At 39.6% G+C, this 13,117-nt stretch overlaps 1 protein-coding gene and 1 pseudogene across 3 annotated transcripts in view; one reads left to right on the top strand and one right to left on the bottom strand.

Moving 5' to 3' along the window:
- FGD4 (FYVE, RhoGEF and PH domain containing 4) overlaps window positions 1–13,117 on the top strand; it is a 197,954-nt gene that overhangs the window by 50,632 nt on the left and 134,205 nt on the right. The window lies entirely within an intron of this gene.
- LOC309969346 (small ribosomal subunit protein eS12-like) lies at window positions 7,898–8,262 on the bottom strand (annotated as a pseudogene). Its single transcript has one exon. The product of its transcript is annotated as a small ribosomal subunit protein eS12-like (transcript).

The raw sequence follows: 13,117 nt of genomic DNA on the forward strand, positions 1-13,117 counted from the left end.
AATTCAGGTGTGAATTGTTGGGTTTTTTTTTAAATTTTTTAATTGAAGTGTAGTTGATTTACAATGTTGTGTTAATTTCTGCTATCCAGCAGAATGACTCAGTTATACACATATATACATTGTTTTTAGTATTCTTTTCTATTATGGTTTATCCTAGGATATTGAATATAGTTCCCTGTGCTCTAAGGTATAAACTGTTGAATAAAACAGATTGCTGCCTCAGCTGCTGATGGACTAGGGCAGCAGTGTTGACTGGTGCCTTCTTTTTTTTTTTTTTTTTTTAAATTTATTTTATTTATTTATTTATGTCTGTGTTGGGTCTTCGTTGCTGCGCGTGGGCCCTCTCCAGTTGCGGTGAGCGGGGGCCACTCCTTGTTGCGGTGCGCAGGCCTCCCATTGCAGTGGCCTCTCTCATTGTGGAGCACGGGCTCTAGGCGCGTGGGCTTCAGTAGTTGTGGCACACGGGCTCAGTAGTTGTGGCTCACGGGCTCCAGAGCACAGGCTCAGCAGCTGTGGCACACGAGCCTAGTTGCTCCGCGGCATGTGGGATCCTCTCGGACCAGGGATCGAACCCGCGTCCCCTGCATTGGCAGGCGGACTCTCAACCACTTGCGCCACTTGGGAAGCCCCTGACTGGTGCCTTCTTGTTCATACCCTGGGGTGTGTGATCTCATTTGCTCCCCATAGCCCTGTGAGAGAAGAGATGAAATCGTCTTCTTTATTCAAAACCACCATCACCACTGAAAAACAAGCAAGCAAATAAAATCCAAGGATTCAAGAGGTTAGCTAGCTTGTTCAAAGTCACATAGCTATAGGGGAGAGTAAAGCTTCAACCAGGTCTGCCTTATTACTAAAAACCTTGATACCAAAACCCTTCATAATTAAAAATGTTAATGTCAGGAGTACCTTTGTTGTGTATTAAGTACTAATTAAAATACTAACTCTTTGGGAGACAAATTAGTTAAAAGAGTATAGCACAAGAAAGAATTATTCAACTATCATTGTTTAAAGGTAAATAACCATTCTTCTCAACTTTGTACTTCAGATATTCAAGTTGCCTTCCATTTGGAGGAACGTTGATACTATCCCCATAAATACATTTTTTTTCCTCTGTGCAGCAAACCTGGAAACCTGTGGTAAATGCTCATGTTTTATGGTTTGTCGTATTTCCCGTTTTTGTTCTGAAAAGCCTGTGAGGTAAGGGGACATGTGGTGATGATATTGTTGGCAACACTAAGATCTGAAAAGATTGTGTGGGAATTTAAATAAGAACTCTGGTCTTCTGACGGCCTGCCCACTTCTTTGCAGAGGCATTAATCCATGTGGGCAGAGTAATTGAGTGTTTTGGGTAAAGACCCAAGGTTAAAAATGACAGAGGAAGAGGACCTCACATTGCATTTGTTACTTGGGTTTAGAATGTAGCCGTGTCAAGACTGTTCTGTCAGTGTTCAATAAAGTAATCCCATGAGGGAAAGGTCAAAGTTCTGCACTTACCAGCTATTTCACATAGCCAATAACAGATAGGAATATTTTTTAAGTTGTGATTTTCCTTTCTACCCCAAGTTTCTTTTTTTTTTTTGCGGTACGCGGGCCTCTCACTGTTGTGGCCTCTCCCGTTGCAGAGCACAGGCTCCGGGCGTGCAGGCTCAGCGGCCATGGCTCACGGGCCCAGCCGCTCTGCGGCATGTGGGATCCTCCCGGACCGGGGCACAAACCCGTGTCCCCTGAATCGGCAGGCGGACTCTCAACCACTGCACCACCAGGGAAGCCCCCCCAAGTTTCTTTTAAAGTTTTTGCTAAACACTTAAAATTTTGCATGTGACCCAGTGAAACATGCTATGTAAATAAACAGTGGATTAGCCTTGGTTTTTATGTGTGTTTGGTCTCATCCAGCTGAAATTCATGATTCTACAAAAGATTAAAGAAAAAGGACAATTTTGAGAGCATTAATTTTATATACCCATTGAAAAGGTGATTAAATAAGAATGGATAAAGTGTACTGAGAGTTTCCTGTGTGCTAGGCAGTGTTCAAAGTATTTTACCCATTTTATGTCATGAAATCTTCTCAAAACCCCAGTGAAGGTAGTAACATTATTATTTCAGTTTTTGTAGGTGAGGAAACCAAACCACTAATAGTTTAGCTTAATAGTGAGGGTCACAGTTTGATAAGTAGTGGAGCAGGTATAATCTGACTTGAGATCCGGTGCTTTTAATAACTGTTGTATTGCCATCCTGTGTAACAGACATTAAGCTAAGAGTTAATAGAAAATGAGTCCTGACTGTAGTTTTACCATTAATTTACAGTCTGAACTTGTACAAGTCATTTCATCTCTTTTTGCCTATGTCTTCACCTCTAAATTGTGTGATAGTATCTGTTCTACCTACAACTCTACTTTGTGGAGGGAATTAAAGCTGGAGAGGTATAGTGGCCATGGGGAAGGATACATTGTGAAACGAGAGGCAAAGGCAAGGAGGTAAAGACAATAGAAAGTGAAAGAAAGTATATTTTTTAAAAGCTTATATGCAAAAATATTTCAAAATATTGGCTTGATGAGGGAAGAATAAGTGCAAATACGTAAATTGTCAGGGTAGGCTGTAAGAACTACCTTCATGGGATGATGAGTGGGAGGGGCCAGAAGTAGAGCTCCAGAAGTAGAAGTAGATCTGTCAGAGATCAGAGGACTGAAGTAAAGGGCTCCCCTGTCGTGCTGCTGCCTGCAGAGGGTGGGCCAGACTAGACAGCCTCAAGAGGATCCGGGAAGTTAGGATGAAGCGTAACCACAGTGGTACATTTGTCTAGTTAAGCAAGTGACCCATGGTAAATGTTGGTGAAGGTTTGAGAACTGGGTAGAGAAGTTCCATAACTATTTAGGTACATATTTGATAATATTGAGGTGTTTTGAGGCAGGCATGAATAATTCAGTCCTTATAAGGGAGAATAATGTGTGTGATGCCCCGAAACAGACGTCACTGTGCTTCCTACACTGTCACCTTTACCTTTTTTCTTTTACTCTCATTTCCACAATGACCTCAGCAGGTCATTACTGAGACTTGTCTAGCTAATTATGTGATTTTTTTTTTTTTTTTCCCAGTACGCGGGCCTCTCACTGTTGTGGCCTCTCCCGTTGCGGAGCACAGGCTCCGGATGCGCAGGCTTAGCGGCCATGGCTCATGGGATCATGGCTCATGGATCCCGTGGTATGTGGGATCTTCCCGGACTGGGGCATGAACCCGTGTCCCATGCATCAGCAGGCGGACTCTCAACCACTGCGCCACCAGGGAAGCCCTAATTATGTGATTTTTATATTATATTTGTGTTTTTAAGCTTTGAGCAGAGTGTGAACTGCTTTCAGGACTCATTTCTCAGGAATCTAGTAAGTAAGGAATAATAATGTGTGTATCCATTCCAGGCATATTCATGCATCTCTAAACAGTATGGTTTTCTGGAGAGCACCATGGTAGGGAGAAAGGTCAGGCATCCCCTAGTCAGGAGAAGCCACTTGTCCCTCATTTAGTGACTCTTCCTGTGTAGTTATTAAACTGCAGGGCCCTCTGTATTAGTCAGGAGTCTTTAGAAAGACAGGACTAATAGGTTGTGTGTATACATATATATATTATAAGGAATTGGCTCATGTGTTTATGGAGGCTGACAAGTCCAAGTCTGCGGTGTCGGTTGGCAGTCTTGAGACCCAGAAGAGCTGGTGGTGCAGCTCCAGTCCAAAGACCAACAGGCAGAGACCCAGGAGAGCCAGTGGTGCAGATGGAGTCCATAGGCAGTCTGCTGAAGAATTCTCTTTTGCTCAGGGAGGCCAGTCTTTTTGTTCTATTCGGGCTGTCAGCTGATTGGATGAGGCCCACCCACATTATGGAAGTCAGTCTGCTTACTCACAGTTCACTGGTTTAAATGTTTATGTTGTCCAAAACACCCTCCAAGTTGATGCATAGTGTTAATACCTCCCCCTCACACCCCGCCATGGGACATGCTAAAGCAAGGCCTCCTTAGTGGATATTGGGAGCCCTCACCACCCCTTGGGAGCCAGATGTTCATCCTATCCCATTCTCAAAACTTCTCTCAAATGCAAACAATTTTAACTAAACACACTGGGAAGAAATCTTATAACCTTTCTGAATCAAATTAATGGATAAGAAAGCACTTAAAAAAATTGTGAAGCAGTTTACAAATGCACGGAATTTAGGGATGTGGTGAGTGAAGAGGGTGTGAGTAGAGTTTAGCATAATTGGGTGGATTGCCACCTGTCGTGAGGATTATAGGTTGGCAAGAGAACAATAAACCTTTCTTTTTGTGACTGGACTGCACATAATCATACCCAGTGCAGTGAGGCCTTCTTAGAACCTTCTCTTAGGTTTACAGGAAAATCCCATCTTCATTCTATGGGAGGATGGCTTGGGTGGGACCTGGGAATTCTTGTTCTGCTACCCAGCTATTGAATTCTCACCAACTCTCACTGCTGCTGGTTCTCCAGGACTCCTTGTGGTACTATGTGACCCATGGGTTGAACAACTGAATAGATGAAAAGTATTATTTGTTTACATAGCAGCTATCTTTTGAGCCATATTATCTCATATAAACCTTGGGAGAAAATAATAAAATGGACAGGGTGATTTTGTTGCTGTTCATACCGACAGAGTAACCACAATTTTACTTTCTCTAGTCAGTATAGGGCAGCATTTTGCACATTGTTGCTTAATAAATATTTTGTTTGAAAGAAATCTTATTCTGTTTCTGTATTTATCCTCTTTTCTCTTACCTCTGATTTTTCCACAGCTCACCTTTGAGTCCCCACTATATAAAGAATGCTGTATTATTTTTTAGGAGAAACTAAGTAAATAGAATTAGATCTCCTTCAGGAATTTTTAAATGAAACTAATTTATCTCAATATCATAGTGGAAATATTTAATACTAAATACTATATACCTTAATACTTTTTAAAGTGGAATACTTTTTTTATAACTTAAACCTTTCATTTTATTTTAGAGAATAAGCCTTTCTTTAGTTTAACTTGCAGCAATGGTGGTGTTTCTATTTTTCCAGTGAACTCTTAACAACAAAATGTTCATTAATTAAAAATAGCTGCCCAGTACAGGAAACAGCTCATATAGCAGCTTCTGACACTGTTCTAAAAACAGACCTGAGCTGCTTGTGTGCTGAATAAGAATGAGCACTGAAAACTTGTGAACAAACTCAGGTAAAAGCATGCTTTGTTTTAAGAAGGATCTGTGTGCCTTCACATTAATGTTTTTCTGATTATAAGAGTCATTTGTTCTTACTGTTAAAAGACAGCAACAGCAACAAATGTTATAGTGGTATATTATGTAGAAAGTGGAATTCCCACCCAGATTGTGGTGTCTGTTTAGCCTGGTGGCTTCTAACAGATTCTTTTCTATGCATATACAACAGTATATACTTACTTTAAAAGTGGAATTTTATGTTTTTTTCAACTTGGTTTTTCACTTATATTAGAAGTTTCCCACATCGAATCTTTTAAAATCCTCTTCCTTTATTTTATTTATTATCTCTTTTAAGGCAGCATAGTGTTTCACTTTATAGCTGTACTACAATTTGTTTAAACCAGTTCCCTATTAATAGGCTTATGAGTTGATATTCTTTTAATTTTTTTTCTTTGAAAGTTATTGTTTTTAGAGCAGATGCACTTGTAATTGAACAAATTTACCAAATGTAATTTGTTGATAGTGTAACATATTGAGAGTTTACTATGTGCCTAGAACTCTTCTAAGCACTGTTCTGTGAAAATTAGAAGAATAATGCTACCATCTTATGAGGGATTTACTATTATTGTCCCTATTCTCAAGATGCAGAAAGCCTCCAGGCTCCCTATGTGCCATCATGGTCATCCATAGGATGGACTGAAAGAGGGGTGATGGCTCAGACATTTAGGGCTCTTTAAATCCAAAGGAGCTAAGCAGATGGGTAGCAACTGCATCAACACAAGAGAAAGCAGAGCTTACAAATTCTTATTGGAGTTTCGGATGTTAAAAATCTTTGCTGGTTGCCATAACAACAGGCTTTGGAAGACCTGCCATCTTCACTCTTGTGACTGTGCCTTGAGGATTCCCTGGCTGTTACCACAGATTGTTTGGTGTCTGTGTATCCCCTGCTGACTTCCAAATTCCTATTGTGAATTTATCTGATACACAGGGCCTTCTTCAGTTTTGTCTGTACCCCTGGTATGCCTTGCTAAGATCTCCTTCCCTGGTCAGTCCTCCCTGATGGCCTGTGTAGGTGCTTATTGTTTTCTACTGAAAATGGAAGCTGTTAAGTTTTTGTTATTATTAGTGGCTTAGACTCTAAGATCTGTCTGTAAGATAGCCTCTAAAAAAAGTTTCCTGAGACTTAGAAGGTATGTTTCATTTGCTTAAATGATGGTTAAATTGATCTTAGGTATAATATATATATTTTTTAAATTGAAATATAGTTGATTTACAATGTGTTATTTTAAGATGTACAGCGAAGTGATTCAGTTATACATATATATATATATACACACACACATATATATATATATATATATATATATATATATATATATATATATGTTCTTTTTCAGATTCATTTCCCTTATAGGTTATTACAAAATATTGAGTATAGTTCCCTGTGCCATATAGTAAGTCCTTGTTGGTTATCTATTTTATATATAGTAGTGTGCATATGTTAATCCCAAACTCCTAATTTATCATCTCCCCCCTTTCTCCTTTGGTAACCATAAGTTTGTTTTCTATGTCTGTGGGTCTACTTCTGTTTTGTATATAAGTTCACTTGTATCTTTTTCTTTTTTTTTTTAATTCTTCATATAAATGATACCATATGATATTTGTCTTTGTCTGGCTTATTTCACTTAGTATGATAATCTCTAGATCTATCCATGCTGGACATTAAATTTTTAGAACAAAAAGTTTCCATTACATTTCTTCATAATTATCTAGTCTATCATGACTAGAGAGAAGTGAAGTTTAAAATACCACTAAAAGGGACCTGTGTTTCGGTTATTTATTGTAGTGTAATAAACCACTCTAAAACTTGTTAGTAGCTTAAAGCAGCAGTTTGTTATTTTGTGGTTCAGTGGGTTGACCAGGCAGTTCTGTTTTCATGTCCTGTCAGCTGGTTGCTAGAAAGGCTGTGATCCTCTGAGGTTTGGATAGGAGCTCAGCTAGGACCCAGTGGCTGCTTAGGTCACCTGAGGTGTCTGGGTTCCAAAATGGAAAAAATAGATGCTGCCCAACCAAATAAGGTCTGGGCCCAGAATTGGTACTGCATCATTTCTGTCCTATTCTAATCGTCTAAGCAGTAATAGGCTCAGCCCAGAGTCAATGTGGGAAGGGACTCTACAAGGACATGAGTACCTAGAAGTGTGTACACAAAATTTTAGAACCACTGGTCTAAAGGAAAAAGTCTATGAGGAACCTAAAATCTTTATGAGGGGTCAACAAAGGGTTGTACAGCCACATCCTCAAGGCCACATTTTACTGGCAATGCAGGATTTGATCTTTGCCCTGAGCCATTCCTCCCTCCCTCCCTCCCTCCCTCCCTTCCACAAGAGCCCAGTTGTGTTATTTTAAGATTATTTAATTATTTATTTTATTTTTGTATTTTTGGCTGAATCGGGTCTTTTTGGCTGCATTGGTGTTGTGGAACACGGGATCTTCGTTGAGGCATACGGGATCTTTTGTTGCGGTACACGGGTTCTATAGTTGAGCCCTGCGAGCTCAGTAGTTGTGGTGCGCTGGCTCAGTTGCCCCACGGCATGTGAGATCTTAGTTCCGTGACCAGGGATCGAACCCATGTGCCCTGCATTGTAAGGCAGATCCTTTACCACTGGACCACCAGGAAAGTCCCAAGAGCCCGTTTTTTTTATTTGATCATTTCTTGCATATGAAGTGCTCCTCGATGACATCCTTGGCCTGAGACTGTTTGCCATAGTCCTTAACCACCACACAACCAACCACTTTACAGGGTTTTCCCTGTCAATTTTACAGAGACCTACTCATTCCCGTAGTTTCTTGTTGTCATCAACCTTAATCAGGTTGATTTGGTGCTCAGCGCAAAGGGCCTCCACCAACTTGACTTACATAGGCTCATCACAGTTGGATTCAAACACACAAAGATGGGCTTGGAGCTTGTCTAAGGCTTTGGCAGCTTCACGAATTCCACATGCTAGGCCATCGTGGATGAGTGCGGTCTTAAGCACCTCTTGCAGAGCAGTATTAACATCCATTATACCTCTGGCAGCAGTGCTTTTTTCGGCTACGGTGGTGGCTATGGCAGTGGCTTACGGGTGGAGCTGAATCTTGAATGCACCCGAGCCTCCACCTCCGCGGGACTCTGCCACAGCAGGGAAAGAGCTACCTGGAGCCATTTCTTACTTTGAGCTTATTTTTTGCTAAGATGCTGAAATGAGCAATGGTTTTATTTTTGAACTGGTCAAATCTGACCCCTTTATATTTCCTCTAAATTCTGTTTGAAAAGGAACCAAACAGTGCCTTTTTTAGTTCATCTCACTATATAGGCAGTTAAAATGAATCAGTTGATACTTTCAACTTTCTTCCTTGAATTTTCCTTAGTCAGATCATTGAGTTCATTAGGTACCCTTTCCACCTTCCACATAACTGCATGCAATGGTTTGCTAATTGTTCTCACAGTACATAACTTGGGTCCCTTTTCTTCAGGCACTGATACATTTCTTCACTTTTTCAAATCTTTATTAGCAATCTCCTCAAAACTCTTCCAGCTTCCACCCACCACGTGGATCCAAAGCCAGTACATATTTTAGGTTTTTGTTGCAGCAGAACCCCACTTTTGGTACCAAATTTTGTTTCAGTTATCTATTGCTGCATAACAAATCACCTCCAAATTTAGTGGCTTAAAACAACAATGGTGTTTTTGCTCACGATTTTGGGATTTGGTAGGGTTTGATAAGGACAGCTCACTGTATCTCACAGTCTGTGTGCTGTCAGCTGAGACAACTTGATTAGGGCTGTAGGATTTATTTTCAAGATAGCTCATTTTCATGCCTGGCAAGTAGGTGCTGTCAGCTGGGTATTTCTTCTTTTCCATGTGGGCTTTTCTCATTTCATGTGGCTGTTTGGACCTGCTCACAGCATGGCAGTTGGACTCCAAAAAGAAGGAGGCAGAAGTTGCCAGGCCTCTTAAAGATTTAGCCCAGGATTGGCACAATGTCATTTCTGTCCTTTTTCCTTTGGACAGTCATAGGCCCAATCCAGAATCAAGGAGGTGGCAAAATAGACCCCACCTCTTGGTGGGAGTAGTGACAGAGAATATGTGGCTGTCATGAGTCCACTCTACTCTGTTAGGGGTTTTTTTTTTTTTTTTTTTTTTTTTTTTCTTTTTTTTTTTTTTTTTTTGAGGTACGCGGGCCTCTCACTGCTGTGGCCTCTCCTGTTGCGGAGCACAGGCTCCGGACGCGCAGGCTCAGCGGCCATGGCTCACGGGCCCAGCCGCTCCGTGGCATGTGGGATCTTCCCGGACCGGAGCTCGAACGGGTTTTTTTTTTTTTGACAGTATTGAAAAGGCACTCTTGGCTCAAGTTATGAGATGGTGAAAAATAATTGTTTATTATTTGAAGTAAAGTCGTGAGCTCTGGAAGAAGGTTAAAAGAAAACTTTTATATATAAAGAGCATTTCAATATCTGTGAAAATTTTAAATGTTATATTTTACTGGTGGACAAAAGTCATTTTGGGGGGGTAGCATTAATTTTTAAATTCCTTCTCATCCACAGGGAGATCAGCTTGGTGCTTTGTGATTACCTAGAGGGGTGAGATAGGGAGGGTGGGAGGGAGACGCAAGAGGGAGGGGATATGGGGATATATGTATACATATAGCTTATTCACTTTGTTATACAGCAGAAACTAACACACCATTGTAAAGCAATTATGCTCCAATAATGATGTTTAAAAAAAAATTCCTTCTCATCAGAATAATACTTTTTTTTTTCATTTAACAAATGTTTATTAATTATGAACTCTGTGCCAGGCACTGCACTAAGCATTGGGTAGCCAATATTTATTTATTTATTTACTCTTAAGCACCTCTGGTATCAAGATTTGTATGCGACAAGGATGTCTGAATGCACTTATGTATCTTATTTGGTCCTAACACTGACCTGTTTATTTTTAGTAAAAGTTGCCTTCTGTGTTACCACATGTAGAGAAATAGTCCCCTTCCAAAGATTACCCTTCTTGAAATAGGGACAAAATGCTGTTTAAGAGTTGTGTGCAATGAAAGGGGGACTCTGGATGCTTTGTTGAAGTGATTGTGGTAAAGCAGAGGATGAATAATGGGATGAAAGGATCCCAAGGTTTTCTATCATTTGGAGCTTTTGTGTGCAGCTCTTTCCAGATTGGCAAGAGAGGACAAAACAGACGATGGTTGCCCAAGCTTTTGCTTATTCACCCAAATCATCTATTAGGTAAGGTCATACAGGCTAGTAAATGACTTCCTGAATTTGTTAAACACTTACATTAGTAAATTTTTTGCTATCCAATTTGAAGCTCTTAAAATCAAATTAATGCTCTATTACAATAGTGATTCAAAAGAGTTTAAATATATCTTGTAGCTTTAAAATTCATATAATCTGACTGGTATTAAATCTTTGACCTTTAACTTTAGTTCCTTTTTTAGCTTTGATTTCATGCTTTGGGGTTTCGTTATACGTTGTCTTGATAGCACTGATAAGTTGTTAAATATTGAAATAATTTGAGCATGTTTTCTTTAATTTGATTATTTATAAAAATGTTTGGGGCAATATTGGTTTCCCTCACTTGCTTTTAGTTTTACTCTTCCACAGTAGTTGTCAAGTGTGACTAATAATTTGCTTCCTCTTTCTGTCTCTCCTTCGTTCTTCTTTTTATGTTTTTCTTCTTTATTCTCCTACTACCCTATGAAGTCTGGTGCAATGATATATTCAGGAATGAGATAATGGATGGTGTGGATTAGATGATTATTATACATGTATTTATGATTCTGTATGAGGGATCCTTCTAGCTGCTTCTTCTTTTTTTCTTAATTTTTTTTCCAGCCCAGAAGGTCCACCATTCATTTTTTCTTTTTAAAATTTATTTATTTTTGGCTGCATTGGGTCTTCTTTGCTGCGTGCGGGTTTTCTCTAGTTGTGGCAAGCGGGCGCTACTCTTCATTGCGGTGCACAGGCTTCTTATTGCTGTGGCTTCTCTTGTTGTGGAGCATGGGCTCTAGGTGCGCGGGCTTCAGTAGTTGCAGCACGTGGGCTTAGTAGTTGTGGCTCGCGGGCTCTAGTGTGCAGGCTCAGTAGTTGTGGCACACGGGCTCAGTTGCTCTGTGGCACGTGGGATCTTCCCAGACCAGGGCTCGAACCCGTGTCCCCTGCATTGGCAGGTGGATTCTTAACCACTGGGCCATCAGGGAAGCCCCTAGCTTCTTGATACTCTTCAGCGTCAAACTTCCCTGGCATGATATCATTACCAACAGTTTGGAAAATGATGCCTATGCTCTTCGTTGTCAGAAAATATCATCTTCTGTTTCTTTACAAATTAAAGCTCCACTTGTTTTGGGGTGTCTTAGGTACTCATCAATCCATCAAGCAATTAGTGTGAGTGTGAGAACTAGTAAAGCATTCTGGGGACACTTAGGTGAATAGGAAATGGTCACTGTTATTTGCTTCTTACTCTCCAGTCTTCAAATTCTTCCTTCCCAGTCAGATTTGAAAGCTTGGCATGGTTTTCTGAAGGCTTGGATTAGACACCTGTAGAATGTTGGTGGGGGGTGGGGGTGAGGTTGCTGAGTTATTTTGGTACTCTCCTGTCTTCACAACTGTACTTCACTAGTCATTAAATAGGATCTTACTTATTTCAGGGTTTATACAGCCTACAGTCTCACTGTTTTGAACTCCAGTTGTTAAGAATGTATTTTTGTATGTATTTAAAAATTGTCCTTTATTTCCCTTGGGTAGTTCCTGATTACCTTCCAGGTATTTTCATAGAATACTCATTTCTGGACTAACTAATTTTAATCCCCTTCAGATCTTCTCATATCCCGCTTTTCCCCATAGCTTTAGTAAATTGTCCAAATAGTTACATATATTTACATTCAACAGAATTATTTTTCCACTTGACCTGCCCTCCATAGATACCTAAGCAGCAAAATTCATAAAACCTTTTTAACCATGAACTCTTTAAAAATATAATTCGTAAAATAATTTAATGTAGGACTTGGAAGGGACCTTTGAAATTATGTGATTTAGAGCCCTTCTCTTCTGTTGTTGCATAAGTAATGCACAGGTTTGATACATAGAATTAATATAATCAAAAAAGGGAGGAAGACAGTGCTGCATGTAATTGGAGGATACTTTATCTGTTTTATACCTTTAATCTGCCTTGTTTATTGTTTTAATTGCAAAATGCCCTATGGTGCCCTTTCATTTCTTTGTAAATTATATAAAGCCAGTCTTTCAACAAAATCTGCTTATTTGCCCCAATGGGTATATTTGTTGTGCTTGTGGTATTCTTGATTTTTAACTCTAGTTAACCAAGATCATTTTGACTCCCAGAACTTGTTTGAACTACCACTTTTTATTTTGGTAGCATTTACAAGCTATTTCTAGTTCTTCATTTGGGTTGCTTTTAAAAAATATACCCATGAAATCTATAAAGTGCTGATGAATGAAATCAAAGATCTAAATAAATGGAGAGACATACTGTGTTCCTGGATTAGAAAACTCTCAATATAGTAAAGATGATCTCCCCAATTAATATAAAGGTTTAACACAATTCTTATCAAAATTCTAGGAAAATTTTTATAGGTGTGGATAAGATTATTCTAAAATTTACATAGAAAGACAGAGTAACTAGAATAGCTAAAAGAGTTTTGAGAAAGAAGAACAATGTTGGGAGAATCACTCTATCCAGTTTTAAAACATGTGGCTACAGCAATCAAGACTATGGTATTGCCAGAGGGATAGACGAATAGATAAATGCCACAGAATAGAGAACTAAGAAGTAGCCTCACACAGGTAGAGCCAGCTGATTTTTGACAAAGCTGCAAGAGTAATACAGTTTGTCTCTTCAACAAATGGTGCTAGAGCAAT

Source organism: Leucopleurus acutus (assembly GCF_964270905.1).
Source record: "Leucopleurus acutus genome assembly, chromosome: 11".
Lineage (NCBI taxonomy): Eukaryota > Metazoa > Chordata > Mammalia > Artiodactyla > Delphinidae > Leucopleurus > Leucopleurus acutus.